This window comes from Lissotriton vulgaris, chromosome 1_1 (genome assembly GCF_964263255.1).
Source record: "Lissotriton vulgaris chromosome 1_1, aLisVul1.2, whole genome shotgun sequence".
Taxonomy (NCBI): Eukaryota; Metazoa; Chordata; class Amphibia; order Caudata; family Salamandridae; genus Lissotriton; species Lissotriton vulgaris.
In genome coordinates, this window is record NC_141685.1 from 583,631,056 (window position 1) to 583,647,660 (window position 16,605).

Genomic DNA, 16,605 nt, shown 5'->3' on the forward strand with positions numbered 1-16,605 from the left:
CTCTCACTAGTGCCCTTATTGCTAACACAGGGCCCCCTCTGTACAAGAGGCTGCCTCTTAGGTAGAATATGTTCCTTGTCCACAGTAGTGTTCGTCAGGTTTAGCCGTGCACCAGAGCCACTTGCAGTACTCAGGCTCTGATTAATTTTTTGCCCCTCTGCCAAAGGAGGTAAGTCATAATTATTCCGGGAAACTAAACTTTTCTCAATCTGAGTCAGTCTCTCCACAATGGGGCTCAGTTTTAAATCAAATAAGCTGGTCATCACTACCTGGAAGGCATACAACGACCCAGGAAAATCCAGAATGGAAGTATTTATAGAGGGTATCATGTCGGGCACCGGGGTTTTAGGAACCAAGTTTAGTATTGATTTCTTTGCTTTACCCCCGATCAGTTGACATTTACGTTTAAAACCCCCACCTACCCGGAAATTATCTTTATCTAGCAGGTTAGCATCTTCGCCGCTAGAGGCTGAGGTTCACCCACCCCTTTATGATAGTAGGGAAAAGTGATAGTAGGGAAAAGAGACATTGGTGCTTGCTCAGTGGAGGCAGTTAACACATTAATTGCCCCTTCGCCAACTTGTGATATCTCGATGACCCTCGAGCAATTGGCTATGCTGGAGGTTTCATCGTCGCCCTCTATTTGGGGTGCAAGAGTGTCTATAAGGGGGCACTGCCCCATACTGATTGGGGACCTAGAAAGGCGCCTAAAGACCAACTCAGTCTCCTTATCTAACACAGCCGCAGCCAGCTGCAAGAACAAGTCCATAGTGGTCACTGATGCAGTGGAGACCATCCTTCCCTTCACCGGGGCAGTGGCCGGTACAACTTTACGTCTAACCATGACTAAAGGATCAAGGCTCATAGATTCAGAAGTAAGTAAACAAAGTGAGCTCTGCCGACGGAAAATGATAACTAGCAGGGAGACAAAGCAAACAGGCCCATCTAACTCCAACTCCATGAGCATGAGATCACTTCAGTCACAAAAGTGAGCAGGGCCAAACCACAACGAGGACCAGACCCACCGCCTTACCGCTGCTTTAAATATGAAGAATGATATATGTTCAGTCACCACTCCAAAGTTACCTCAGACAAGTCCAGGCACGTGTTCAGAATACAAATCCGAGGAGGGAGGCCCCAGACTAGCCTCGACCGGCCGCGGACAGGCACAAACGGGCCCGCCCTAACCCCGGCTTTACACGGGCGCGGCCTGGGCACTCCTGCGCTGTGGGAGTCCCGCCGCAATTTAAGCACCTCCTGGCGCACAGAGCTGTCGGCAGCGGCACAGGCTCTGCTTGGGCTGCTGGGAAACGTAGTCCTTGTGGTTGTTGGTTCCCCCTCATGGGACGTAGTGGCATGAAGCGGCAGAAAACGGCATCAGGCAGCTGGATCAAAGGGGTTCCCGGCTGCGGGAATCCCGCCGCAATTTAAGTGTCTCTTGACGCGCAGAACTGTCATGGGCAGCACAGGCGCTTGGGCTGCTGGGAAACGTGGTCCTTGTGGCTCCCAGTTCCCCCTCATGGGACGCAGTTGGCTGAAGCGACAGAAAACGGCAAAAAGCAGCAGGTACAAAGGGGCTTCCACTCTACTTGAGTATTGCCGCAATTTAAGTGCCTCCTGGTGCGCAGAACTGTCATGGGCGGCACAGGCGCTGCTTGGGCTGCTGGGAAAAGACATCCTTGTGGCTCCCGGTTCCACTACACGAGACACATTGGCGTGAAGCAGCAGAAAAGGCAACAGGCAGCAGGATCAAAGGAGCTTCTAAATGTAAGGGGTGATTGCGAGACAATGGCTTATCTGTTTGTGTCCTGCTGTAAAGCCCACAGAAGTAAACATTTTTATTCTGGCTACCTTGGAACACATTAATTGTTAGGTCACAGATAGTGGCATAAAAGTGTTATGTATGTGCACCAGCACTACCAAACAACAGCATAGTAATGAAGCAAAGGACTTAAGAAACCAAATCAACATAATGGGATAAAGTAACTCAGAAATGCTAAGAACTGGATCAAGGACTGAAAAGTTAACATGAAAATGCAATCAATGTAATGCCAGCAAAATCAAAATGATGAAAGAAAAAAAAACAGCAACAAAAGTTGTTTCTTATCCTAAAGGGTTTCACAGTATTTAATCCTCAAAACAAAACAAAATGGTCCAGGGCACAACATTTGTCTGATCTATCCTCCACAGCACCTTCCAGGCCAGAAGATAATTCTTCCAGGACAACAAGTCTCTATTTAACTTCACAGGATCCTTCAGATATAAGCATTCAGGGCCTGATTCACAAAGGGCCTCTACATTTGTGGTGGCGGTCCAAACAGTTGTGGGGGAGTCTCCACACTTGGGGTGAAATCTCAACAATGAGAATTCTCATTGTGGATATTATGCCCCGAATGAGAAGACACCCCCACGGCTGCAGGGCCTCCACCATGAGCGTGGAGGTCCTTTGTAAATCATGTCCTCAGGGTTCTCTCATGTTAGCACCACCCTCTGCGGCGAGGGCATTCGCAGTACTCCAGACACTAAATCTGTTTCCAGCAGACAGATTTTCCAGTAGAAGAGCCAGCAAACAGTTTGTACATCCACAGACTCATCCACAGTGTGATTAATATTTGGGGGTTGGTGAAGTGATGTCAACCTGTGGTCATGAGAGCAAGATATGGTGCAAGACTTTAGGGTGAGGGGGAGGCTTGCTCTATGTAGGAGCTGAAGTATGTGATTATCCTGCAAACAACATATGGTTCTGTGCCTTAATGTGCCTACCATACACGTAAAATGCCCCTTTTGATAGTACTGTCTGCTGCACAAGGCTTATATTATAAGAACCACCCAGGTGAAGGCAAGAGAAATCTGTTTGCAAGGCTGGAAGGGGCAGATGGAGGTAAGGGTGTGCTTCTGCAGAGGTAGACAAAGATTGGGAGTGCTGGCTTACATAAATCTTTCATTGTTCTCCCTCGACGTGTAATATTCATGTTGCCTGGCACTCACACATTTTTCTTCTCTTCCCTTTTCCCTTCCCCAACAACTTTGTCTTTCTGTCCAGGTATTGCTGAGGCCACTTAGAGAAAGCTTAACTGTGAAGTTAAATACATAATAGGATACTTGTTACATCTGCAGTGAATTATCAAGAGATCCCTGATAACATGTTGAGGACTACTGTACATTTAAGTTTCAATGGCACTGAGAAAGAGAAGTGATGGGTCTTTCGATCTCCCAATAGGGTTTCCAAGCCTTAAGGAACTTCTGGATGGCAAAAAAAAATTGTCAAGGATAGAAAAAAGACAGTCATTTGTGGCATCCAGGAGAATCTTGTCGAGTGAGCCTGCAACTTCATCAATATGTTTCAAAACCAAGATGACCGATTTGTTTAGGATGGTAAATAGGTGTCATCCAAGATGATGGGTGTCATGGCTACTTTCCACTACCAGGTCATTATAGGATAAACAGTATATAAGAGTCCTCTTGAGACTCAGTCTAAGGGGTCGATTACGAGTTTGGCAGTTCACAGTCTAGTGTAGGACCGCCAAAACTATGATGCAACCACCTGCCAGATTAGGACTTCAATTCTGGTCTGGTGGGTGGCCGTGCAGCGGTCTGACAGCAGCGATCTGTTAGGCTCATTGAAGAGCCTAACATCCACCTTTCTGCATGGTGTGGCATTTATGCCACACCATGCAGGAAGTGAGGGTGTACATGAGATCAACCCCATAGCATAATTGTCTAACTATCTTGGTAATCGAGGTTGAAGCCAAATATTGTTAATTAGGAAGTACGAGCTTGAAATCTTGTTCTCTAAGAATAGTTCTACTTTAAGCAGATTACTCTGTGCCAAAAGTTCAAATTATTGGATTGTTTTGAAAAATGAAGGCCGAATTGCAGAGTTCAGAGACATTGTGTGAAATAATTAAAAACTATCCTCAGGAGAATCAGTAGAGTCGGGAGAAAATATCATATTGTCAAGGCTCGTAAAGAAACTGTCCACTGTATTAGGTGAAAGTGGAACCACTTCAGTTAGCAGATCAAAAGTGCAGAAGTGTGGATCATCCCCGTCAGTGTTTGATGCATTAGCAATGTCCATAGTAGATGGTACCTGTGTGCCTGTAGTTTCTCATATCTCATCCTCAGTCAGACTTGCCGGTGAGACCTCAATGAATGCCGTCATCAGAATAGGCAGCTGTTGGGGGCAACACGATGCATGAGCCATTACGGGACCTAGCAAAGCGTCAACATCTGATGGCAGTACTGATGGAAGTGTATATGTCAAAAACGCATTCCTGGCCGCAAAGCAGGCATTGAAGAACAGGTAAGATGCAATCTTGCCAGATTGGTCTGAACCAAAGAAACCAGGTTGTGTTCAGATCTCTTAAACGAGCCAAGCCAAGAATCTGTGAAATCCTTTCATGATATCTCATTGCAAGGAGGCATTGTTCCATGGTAGTTTTGGTGTTGCTGGTGACCGGACTTGCCATATCGGAGCAGAAAGAAAAAAAATAGGATTCCTGCTACTAGTCCCAAGATGAGAGGTAGGCCGCCAAGCACAGAGTGCACGAAATTAGGAAAAATGCTGAGGACTGCTTCAAATGGTGATAACAGTCCCAAATACATGTACGATGCCGTTTGTATCAGACATGTTTAAGATTTGGCCTAACATATCTGCGAAATGCACTAGGCAGTTTGTTGATAATAATGCATGTATCTCTGCAGAAGACCTTGCTACTTGCAGATCATATGTTTCTCTAGACGAGGTCAGTGGCACATTTTTTTGTAAAAGAATGGCTTTCATTCTGCTTAAAGTATCAATTCGTATAGAAGAGATATTCAGTGAAGGCCATATAGCCGTCTCCCTTTCTGTCTCTGTTTTTGGATACAATACTTGCATACAACAAGTGACCGTGGACGACACAGCTACGAGATACCTTTTTCCGAGCAACATGCCACAACAGCTGTGATCATTCAACATAACGTAACTGCCATTGGATAGCTGCCTGAAAACCGGTATTATCGTAGGAGAGGGCGAAGCGTGAAGGTGGCATGAAAGGGTATTTGCAGAACCGTCACAGGCCCCCTGTAAATTAACTTGATTGCACAGAAGTGTACCACTTAGTGACTTTTTGCCATTATTGCCACTAAGGAAAACTTCATGTCCCCCATTCCAACACTTGTGTATATATGGTAAAACACAATTCGACTTAATGTATTCTTTACCCAACCTTTCATACAGGCCCGCTGGTACATGCTCCAGACAATACTGAAACTGGAATGTTGTAACTGGAATTGAAATGGAGCCTTGAATTATCCACTCAATCACAGGTTTCTCAGAAACTGTTAATTGTAATCTTTCGAGTTTTTCAATGCTCAGCACCGTATGGTCTGCTCCTCTTTGTGCCAAAGAAATTTGTTTATCTGTAAGGTTAAATACAGCAAACAATGACGTATTGATTAGATGCCATGGCACATAGCCAGAACGCAGATTTTGAAATGTCCAGCCTGACAGCATGATAGAACGCAATTGAGACTGACCATGTTGTAACTTTAGTAAGTCTTGTTCTATGATGTCTATAGCAGATGACACGATGCTGTCCATAGAATATATTCTGGAGGACCGAGTTGTTAACCCATTGTCCACTACAGAAAGTGTTTTCTCCAAATGAATACAATACATTTCCCGTATTTTTTCTGCAGTTTCTATTTGAGTCACTTTCCAAGCTTCGTGGTAAGCCGCATATATACCGGCGTAGATGAAATGTTTTTGCCTTGGCTTGCGAGGTCCCATTAAGAAATCTCGCAAATCATTGCTTTCTTTAAGTAAAGACGTGTTGTTGTATTTCTGGAAGTGTTACCATCCCTGGATGTTGTCTCTGGGAATATCTTGGATCTGGCCTATTCCATCTGAATCCTTGTGATTTGTTCAGGAATCTTTCATGACAGTTATTAGTGTCTGTTTGCCAGATCACCCACTTCTTCCAGTTAGGATCAGTTCTGTTCTGTTTTAATATATAAGTTACATCTACCTCCTCATCCGAATCGTTATTACTGTCAGGTGCAGGTTTTGGTAAAGACGGTTTATTTAAATCTTTTATCTTAGCTAATCCAAGACAAGAGGTTTGTTGAACAGTGTCATTCAAAAACAAAATTTGTTCTGGTATAAGGCAGGCTCTGAATAGTGCTTCTAAACCTTGTACCTGCCAATCTTTCGTGCCCCAGACAGTTTTTGTCTCTATGTTGTCTTTCCAGTAGTCAAACCCTAAAGTAGACAATTGAGCATAAAAGTTTGCAGAATAAATGTGTTTAGTATTGGTCAACATTGTTTTCATTCCTGTGTTATTTCTATTTTTAAAATAAAACATTTCTGGATTTGTAACATTAAACCCTATGAAGTAGGGACATTTTTCCAAGAATTTTTTCGAACTGCCTTTTGGCGGTGTTGGACAATGTTCCCATTGATTGTAATATACAACATTTCTAGGGCTTGCAGATCTATGCAAATAATGATGACCATAATGATTAAAGCAATACATTTGTTCATAATCTGATGACCCTTCTAAGTAGTCATGTTCTGTAAATTTAGCTGAAATTTCCAAATTTTTCATCATGTTGTTAATAGTCTCAAAGTCCCAATCATCAGAAAATTCACTGGGTGCGACAAAGTCACTCAAGGAAACCTTAAATTGGTGTAGAAGCTTCAGAAGCTCAACCGGACCATAGATGTCATAATCAGTTCTGTCCCATGATATACCACCAGGTATAGGAACAGCTGTGATGTTTACTGCTGACAGTCCTCTTTTTTCATGATGAGATGATTTGTAAGGTTTCAGGACCAAGTTGATTTTCTTACTTGCTGTGTCCATAGTACTGAATTTTCCATCAGTCATCCTTCCCAAGCTCAATACTAGCATGAACCAGAGCAGGAGGAAAAGTACACCCAATCCAATCCAAAATTCCACACATGGTGAAACCAGATATGTTTTTTCTAGTAGATGAAGGAGTTCTGTTACTTTTTCCTTTATAGTTTGGTTTGCTGGCTCATCTTCAGGTTCACTGGGATCCTCAGAATAATTATCGAAGTTGATAAAGTAGCCAGAAGCAGTTCTGTCAATTGTTGGGATTGCATCAGGATTACTTGAAGTCACTGGAGCTTTTTCTTTCTTTGTCATATTTGTATACTCACACGGTACATCATTGTAGACAGGTGTTTCTTGACGAACTGTTATTTGGGTTTCCAGAGGTACAAGTTCCATGGCTTTGTTGCATAGTCCTTCTTTTTTTACTGTTGGTTTATCAAAAGTGATAAGTCTTTCAGTTTGAACCTCTTGGATTGTAGCAAGGTTTGGTCGTCCGCTACTTCTCAGGAGACCACTGGGCCTTCAACTTATTATTGGCCACATGATTGTGGTTTGACCAAGTCGATATATACAACTCTGTTCTCCCTTTTACCAGCAAGGGGCGGTAGTACTACTGATCTTGTTCCTTGGACGGTCAAGACAGGTACTGCTTTTCTGTATGAAGGCCCAAATTCCTTCTTCACCGCAATTTTCTCCCTGACCAGATCCCCAATCTTTGGAATCCAGACAGGCCTTGCTGGGACAGGTGGTTTTTCTTCAGTGGGCGTTTGCTTCTGTATGGTATTACTCAGACTTCTTCTTGTTTCATTTAAGTCCTGTAAAACAGCCAAACGATCTTTGACATCAAAATGTTTTTGTTTCACCACTGAAGTCTGACTATCGATGTCTTCAATTATCATTCTAGTACCAAACATTAATTCATATGGAGTGACTCCACCCAGAGAATTTCTTGGCAGATTATTAAGACTACGTTGGACACTTGTTAGATGTTTGACCCACCCATTACCCAAACCTAATACCTTAGCTGTTATAGATTGCTTTATGTCATGGTTTTTTCTTTCCACTACCGCATTGCCCTCAGGATGGAAAGGACTAGAATACCGCAATGCAATGCCCATGCTAACCATGGCCTCCTTGTAAGCTCGAGAGCTGAACGCAGGACCCTGATCATAATGTAGCGTGCCAATTGCGTATGTGCCGATAAAGACTCGCAAATCCTTTATAACAGTTCTGGCGTTGGGGCCACATCCAAATAAATCTTGTCCTAGTAGATGTGGGGCTGCATTCGTCCATTCTGACGTTTTGCAGGTAGATAGTCTAATGCTGTCTAGCAATGGTATCTTAAGTGGGCTGGCTACTCTGTAGTCAGGTATCTGGTGGCTTTCGCTGCTGCGATCTCTGTTGCAGTTAGGGCAATAAATTGCTAAATTGTACACGTCAACTCCTATTCCCGGCCACCAGTACATCTTTTCTAAGTCTATTAGAGATTTCAACATCCCTCGATGTCTCAAACCCTCTCCCATATGTGCTTCTTGAACCAAGTAAACTCTCCGCTTTCTGTTTGGAATTACTCTGTCCCCTACTCCAGGGATTTGAGCAAAAGGAACGGAGTTTGCATCAATTATGTATGTATTACTGAGTGGATAGTTTAGAGGTAATGCTGCATGATTTCCTTCCGTTGAGGCTTTTACTGCTAATAGCGTGTCACCATCTATTGCTTTTTATGAGCATTTGATTGTAGCTACAGATGCCGTTTGCACAGCTGCCTTCGCGGCTTCATCAGCCAATGAATTCCCTGCACTGTGAACGCCATCACACTGATGACTCAGTGTATGAATCACGTGAGTCTTTTGTAGTTCTTTCAGTAAAAGAACTACTTGTTCCCAAAGTATTTTATGCTTAATTGTACAACTTTTAGAATTTTTTAATCCATTTTTAACCTAGTTCTGCAAATTTTCGTTGTAAGATTCAACGCAGAAATACGAGTCGCACACTATTAGTGTGGGGAATTTGCGATCGGTATTTTCAAGCACCATATTGAAGGCCTGTAGTTCAGATTGCTGAGCTGTCTGAATTTACCTTCACGCCAACGACCTTAAACGATCGTGCACACAGCACTATAGGCTTGTTTACCCCCAATTAGGGGCTGTGCTGATCCGTCTGTATATATTATACAACCGTAATGTTCTAGAGGCAGAATTTCGGTCGGCATAGGATATTCGTGTTCGTATTGTAGGAATTCTTGTGTCTTTAAATTCGGGTTAAGGACATATTCAACGTCTGTAGCAGCAAGAGAATTCACCCATTGTATCCATCTTAGATTTAAAGCCTTAGCATTAGGAATGCTAGCCTTTGTTACTGCCTCTAAAGCAGGTACAAGTGTAACGATCAATATGCGTTTACCCTGCGCCATAGTTCTTTCTTTTGCTACTGCAGTTTGAACTGCTGTCAGAATTTTTTCTGTTGAAGTAAACTTCATTTCTGCTTGTGTGTACATGTGTGAATTGTATGCAATTGGTCTCCTTCATTAAAGGCCAGGTATGTGAATCTGCATCTCCCTGGGATGACCCGGATCATGAGATTGTGCACGTTATTTCATGTATCTAATTTTGTTTTAGTTAGCATGTCTTTTTGTACTGAACGTAAATTTTCTGTATGTGTTTGAGTCCAATTAGTTTGTTTGAAATCAGGTTTGATTAGTTCGTAGAGAGGTTTAACCCTTTCTGCGTAGTTTAGAACATAAGTTCTTCCAAAATTCAGGAAACCTAGAATTGACTGTAAGTTTTTCTGCGTTTTTGGAGGTTGGAGCAGCGCACATTTCTCTAGGGAGTTTGCTGCCAGGCTTTTGCCTTCACTTGATAACTCGTATCCTAAGAATATGACATTGAGGTGGGCAATTCATGATTTCTTAAAATTGAATTTATACCCTTCAGAACCAAACCCAAGTATTATGGTGTTTACCCTTTTCAAGTGCCTGTCCAAATCGTCATCTGTAAGATAGATGTCATCGACATATGATAATCATCATACATTTGTAGTATTTCTGATTCTCTAGGTTAAAATAACCCCGTACTATTCTTAAATCCCTGGGGGAGACGTCAAAATTGCCCCTGTGACCCCAAGATTGAGAAAGCGGTCAAATGCCTGCTTTCTGGTGCAATGTTTTGACCCATTTGAAATATGAATGAAATGAAATGAAATTAAATTTATAAAGCGCATGGCTGCCCGAAAGCGTCCCAGCGCTAACAGAAAATAGAACAAAAAGCAAATTGAGGATGAAACCAATAATTAGGGGTCCTTGGGAAAAAGAACAGTTTTAAGTGCCTTTCGAAACTTAAGATGACAGGGTTCTGCGCGGATCCAGTTGGGGAGAGAATTCCAATTTTTTGCTGCATTTAAGGAGAAACGGCGACCCCCTGTGCGTGCCTTCCTAACTCTGGGGACCCTTGCAAGATTACCACGGTCCGACCGGAGAGCCCGGGATAATTTATAAGGGCATATCAGGCTCCTGAGAATCGGAGGTCCTTTGCCCTGCAGAGCCCTATGGGTGACGCATAACGCTTTAAAGATGACTCTTTCGCGTATTGGCAGCCAATGGAGTGCTCTCAGGGCCGGTCTGGCCGAAGATCTTCTTGACGTGCCTGCAAGCATCCTGGCTGCTGCATTCTGCACCCGTTGGAGAATGTTAAGGGTGGCTTCAGGGGCTGCCAGAAACAGGGCGTTACTATAATCAAACCTCGATAGTATTAACCCCTGAATCAGAAGTGTCCTGGACTGGGGAGGCAGGAGAGGGAGAACTTTCCGCACTGATCGGAGCAGTCCGAAGCAGGTCCCTGCAACTTTCTGTGCATGAGTCTTAAAAGTCAGATCGGGCTCAAGCCACACCCCTAGGCTTTTAATTTTGTCTTTTGGTGTGGGCAGCTCACCTAGGCAAGAAGGCCAGGCGGTTTTAGGGAAAAATGTAAGATGATGACCGAGGAGCATAATCACTGTTTTCGCTCCATTGAGTTTAAGCCGCGAACTGGACATCCATGAGAATATCTCAACAAGGCAGGCGGAGAGATAATCCAAACATCCTTCTTGTTGGGTTAGCGAGACGACTAGTTGGGTGTCGTCCACATAGGTGACTATCTAATGTGGTTTAATATTTTTTGCACACAATGTTATTCATCAGTGCTGTACTATGTGAATTTTGTACTGCAAAAGTTTTGCAGCAAGAGTTCAGTGTCTGTAATCCAAAACTAGACTATATGTATTGTCTGGTTTGGAGACAAGAAACAAAGGATTGTTCATAGATGAGGTGCATGTTTCAATCACCCCTTGATATTCAAGTTGATCTAAGATTTCCCTGACTTGTTTTTTACCTTCTTGCTTAACTGGATATTGCCTTTGAGCAGTAGGTTAATTTTTTAACTGGATTTTGTGATGAGTAGAGTCCTCATCCCATCCTACATGATTCTTATATAATGCTGGGGCTTGGGCCACTGCCCATTTCCTGGCATATGTATTTTTTTTATGAATTGGAATTTGATTTGAGAAAGCTGGCATAATTATCTCTTGGCCGTGTGGGCACTCCCTAACAACTGCAGGTGGCTAGTCTTTTTCAGCTAGAAGTATGTCATAACCCTTGGAAAGCTTGTCCCAGAAGAGAGATTTTATTTTTCTAGTTATGTCCCCCTCCATCCGGAGTGTTACTTCATATAACTTGTGGGGTACACTAACCCTGGTGTCTGCAGTGTCAACCTGAATGTTTTCATTCAAGTCCGTTGTCTCCAGATGAACTCCTGCGAACTATGGTTACCTCTGCTGCGCTGTCTAGCATTGTCTAAGCCCAATCCCCGTTCTTGAGTTGTGCCCTCAGAATCCTCGGCATGTCTGACCTTCATGCCTGCTACCTTCTTTTTCGAAAACTAGCCTTTTTGTTTTTGGTGAACGGGTTCTTTGTCTTTGGACTTGACGCGTTCTTCTTTGTGTTCTGATCGTCCTCTTCTTTCCGATTTCTGCGAGGAAGTCTGAAAAGATTGAGAGGGACGTGTGTCATTATCTTGATATCTATCAGGTTATCTTAAATTATCCCTATTTCTAAGGTTGTATCTTTTTTCAGAGGGTTCCTGTTGGGGAGACCTACCTCCCTGTTCAGGAGACCTAACTCTCCTTTGGGGAGACCTTCCTCTGGACTGAGAACTTTCTCTCCAGGAGGTGTCTGTTTAGTGTTCTCCCACTTCTTTTTATGAGTAGTGAGATTATTTTTAACAAACACTTTTTCAGGATTTTCTGTTAATTCAGGTTTTACTGGTTTCCCATCCAAACAATCTCCACCTAGTTCTTCATAGGAATTTTCAATAATTCTGTCAAGCTCATACGGTTGCTCGGAAATGTCTGTATCTTTTAATTTCTGGCAGATTGCTGCTTCTCCTCTGATGTTGGCTAATAGTATAGCCGATACCTGTTTGAAATCTTTCAGTAATTTCATACCTAGATTAAAGCCCGGTTCTGGACCATATTCATTTTGAATCTGTCTTAGAACGTCTAGTATTACCGCCATGGACAGAACATATTGTGTTTTAGTGTAGATTGAAGCAAAGACTGTACTCCAAGTGTCACAATCCTCTACGTGTGGTGCAATCCCAATAGGTAAACAGATTGTCAGAATCCTGTGTTTTTCATGAGGTGTACTTTCAGGAAATACTGCCTCTATTTGAGTAATGTTTTGTACTAACCAGAACGGAATCTGTCCTCGTTTTGCTGGTAGTTTACCAATGACTGACTGTATAGTCTGTGGTGTGATTTTGTTTGTGTTCCTCTGGTGAGGGGTATGCTGTGGAATTCTTATAGCAGGTTGGACTGTTAATGTCCGCATGACATATTGAACCAATTGTCTATGTATTTTAATTCATTCTTTTAGCTGAGCTAATAATTCTACATCTGACATCCTTTCAATGTCTGGATGAGGTGTATAGCTGGCTCGTACCGGCCATGCAGCTCCTGGTCTACCTAGTGGACCTAGCCTGGTAGTGTGATTTTCATGTTTTAGGGCGCCATTAAACCAGAGCTGATGCTCTTGGTAAGTTAGTGGAATTTCAACGTCCTCGAAAGGAACATATTCCGCTGGAGGTTCCACTGCTTTGTAGTAGTGGAACTCCCGTGTTACTGGATTTGCTTGTGGAAAAGTAATCCATGAATAGAATACCTCTCTCTGCCGATATTCATGTGCCTCTATTACAAATATAACTTTGCCACCTCTCGATGATACCCCATTTTCTATAAGTTTTATAGTTATGGTTTTCCTTATATTTGCCGGGATGAGAACAGCATCATCGTCGTATTCATTAAACCCTGCAACGTCTGAACCCTGTTGGTTTGCATTTACTGCAGCTCCACCGGTTGCGTTGTTGTCGCCGTTAATCGACATTGTTTAATGAAAGTTTGCAGAACAAGTTTAAAGGAAACAAAGATTAGGTGCACAATATTTTGGAACACTGTATCCTTCAACGTTGAATTAACCAAAAACTAATACATAGGATTTTCATCCTACTCAGTTTCGGCGGATATTTACCTTTTACCCACTCCAGACGTCTATTGGAGTATTTTACGGGAAAAAGGGGTCTGTGTGAAAAGCACGACTGAGTTACTCTAGTATCTAGCATTAAATTATCGCCTTACCAATTGTTGGGCGTCATGTAGTGTAGTTCCTATATTCCCAATAGGCTCTGACCATTGGAATAATATCCCCTGCAGCATAGACGTAGGACTGAAGTCGACTATGTCTCTGCCCAATATATTAGACTTAATTGTGAGTGCCAGCTAGCTCAGAGGTCACTAGAAACTTTCTCGAATAAACAAGAAGGGATTAGTCTCTCACAACCATATAACATGACAACTTTGTTTCCCGAGAATGAAACGTATCTCTAGAGTCGCGGAAACAATAGACGGCTATTTCACTCAGTCAATTGTGCATGCTTAGTTTCACCAGAGTTGCTTTAGAAATAGAGAAACGGGCATCTTCAATAAAAATATTCGTTGAACAGTCTTATTTCTTAAGCATAAGAAATGCACTGCTACAATTGAAATGCATAGTATTATAAAATAGTACTGTAAAAGCATTATATGGTTTCTAGGCCATAAACATAGAATACATAAAATGCATAAAATACATACAGTGATAAAATGATGGCTAAAAGTACTCAACTGGTGCTTCTAACGTACGCCTACCCCAGTGTACCTAACCTAAGCCTAGTATGTGGGAGGAGTAAGTGAGGAGTAGTTTAAGTATTGGTATTTCTCTGCCAAGAATCTGTTCAAGAATTCTCTAGGGATCTAATCAGCTCCGTACCTTGGTTTTAGAATGATAAAGGTCTTGTATCTCTCTCTCGGGACTTGATCTCGCAGCAACCCGCAATGGTAGCCTGGAAACACTGGAGCTGGATTTCTCGGCAGGAGAAAAGACAGCGTCTTTTCAGTGCGTCAGTTGGAGGGTCTGCTTCCTTCAGCACTTGCATCAGCCGGGCGTCGGGCAAGTAGTTAGTCGATTTGCTCCGGAACCATCGTGTGTTTGACTGGGCAAATGTAGGCATATTTATAGCCCTGAAGGTGCCGAGTCTGATGTAAGATTGGACATAATATCGTCACTAGTGCCTTAGTTCCTTGAAAACTCCCGGATTTCTTGGATAAATCAGTATTCAAGCAGGGGGAGGTTCCTGACTGCTGAGGGCTGGTTTTACCACGAAATCAATGTGGATTCTCGGAGTTTAGTAGAAGTAGCCATAATATATTAGGGCTGTGCCGGCTATAACTAAATTACGCAATGATTCTTTATGCCTATATAAGGACTCAATCAATCAATCAGTCAAATTTGTAAAGCATGCTACTCACCCGCTAGGGCCTCAAGGTGCTGGAGGGGGAGTCACTACTGCTCGAACAGCCAGGTCGTTAGTTGTTTGCTGAAGGAGAGATGGTCCAGGGTCAGCCGTTTGTGGGTGGGGAGGGAGTTCCATGTCTTGGCCGCCAGGTAGGAAAAGGATCTTCCTCCGGTGGTGGATTTGCAAATTCGTGGGACGGAGTCAAGGGCGAGGCTGGCGGATCGGAGCTAGCGGGTGGGTGTGCAGAATGTGAGGCGGCTGTTGAGGTATTTTGGGCCCATGTCGTGGAGAGCCTTGTGCACGTGGGTGAGGAGTCTGAATGTGATCCTCTTGCTGATGGTGAGCCAGTGCAGGTCTTTCAGATGGGCAGAGATTTGGCTTTGGTGGGGGATGTCCAGGATGAGTCGTGCAGAAGCGTTCTGTATGCGCTGGAGTCTTTTCTGGAGTTTGCTGTGGTTCCAGGGTAGAGGATGTCCCCATAGTCCAGACGGCTGGTGACGAGGGCCTGGGTGGGACTGGATGGCTTATACCAATATATGGGCATTAATCGGGAAAATTTACACTAGGGTCCTAGATTCCCACATAACAGTATCCTACTGGCAAGTAACAGGGGTGAGGTTGGCCATTATCTGAATCCAGCCATTGTTAAGAACCTGACACTATTCACCTGCCTAAAATGTCTTCACCATATAACATATCATCATGGAGAGTGATACAAATCTTCAGCTGGCAGCAGTAGCAAGTATGTTCTAGACTGCAAGTGGCCATACCAAATGGATTCTAAAAGGGGACATCACATATCTTTGGCGGCTGGGCTTAAACCAATCTGTTAAACGTTTCAATGCACACTCTGTTATTTCAGAGTAATGTCGTTCATGGGCTTGTTCACTCTGTTACTCGGAGTGTAATTTGTATTTAAAACAACAGACAAAGGGGCATATTTACAAGCCCCTATCATCACCATAACGCCACTTTTCCTGACGATGTGGTGGCGATAGGGGCTTCCCCTTATTCAAAAGGCGGCATTTATGCGACCTTGTGAATAAGGCACCCTTTTACGCTATACTTAGGGTAAAAGGGGTGGGCAATGGTTGTTGTGGTGGGTGTTCCACAGCAACACCAATTGATTTTGACACACTGTCCCATATTTACAATGGTAGCATAAATATGGGACAGCACTAAAATTAAGAACAGGAAAAACCTGATCTTACCCTGGTGCAACAGGGAGAAATATTTCTATGTGTGGTGCATTGTGCAGCTCCCACATACAAACAGCAAAATGTTCCTGCAGATAAACAATAATTTTTAAAAACTATGACTTTTGTAACTTCTATGTGTGCTGTATTAAGCATCACATGTAGAAGTTTGAAAAAGCCATTTCAGATGGTTCATGTGCAGGCAGGGATACATTCCTGCACATAAACAATCATTCCCCTCAACGCAGGCACCCTTGCACTATGGTGCAGCAGTGCCTGTGTTGGCGCTAGGTACTTAAATTAGCACCAGTGCCGGGGGAAACGCAGGGCTGACCGAATTCTTGTACATATGGTGTAGCCCTGCTTTTCAGAAGTGGCGGAGTGCGACGTTAAGTTAAGGAGGCTAACGCCACTCTCTGTCACTACCTTTTAAATATGCCCCAAAATCTAATGAATCCCTCATCACCTGAAACCTCCACCCACCAGCAACCATTTCAGATACTTCTTGTGACTCTTTTTCAAGAAGTGTTGATGGATGGAGGCCTTTCTGAAGCTGCAAAGAACCTCTTTATGGTCGTGACTTGCTCTGTTAAATTTGGCACAAAAGCAATATTCTATGTCTCGAAAGTCACAAAACAAAAATAGATAGCTCAATCTGATTACCGATTTAAGTATTTCGGACCAAATTACAACAGACAGATCATCAGC

General features: G+C 43.2%; 1 protein-coding gene across 1 annotated transcript in view; it reads right to left on the reverse strand.

Annotated features, from left to right (window-relative positions):
- LOC147747508 (calcium-activated chloride channel regulator 1-like) overlaps positions 1-16,605 on the reverse strand; it is an 820,724-nt gene that overhangs the window by 563,202 nt on the left and 240,917 nt on the right. The gene's annotated exons all lie outside the window — the stretch shown is intronic.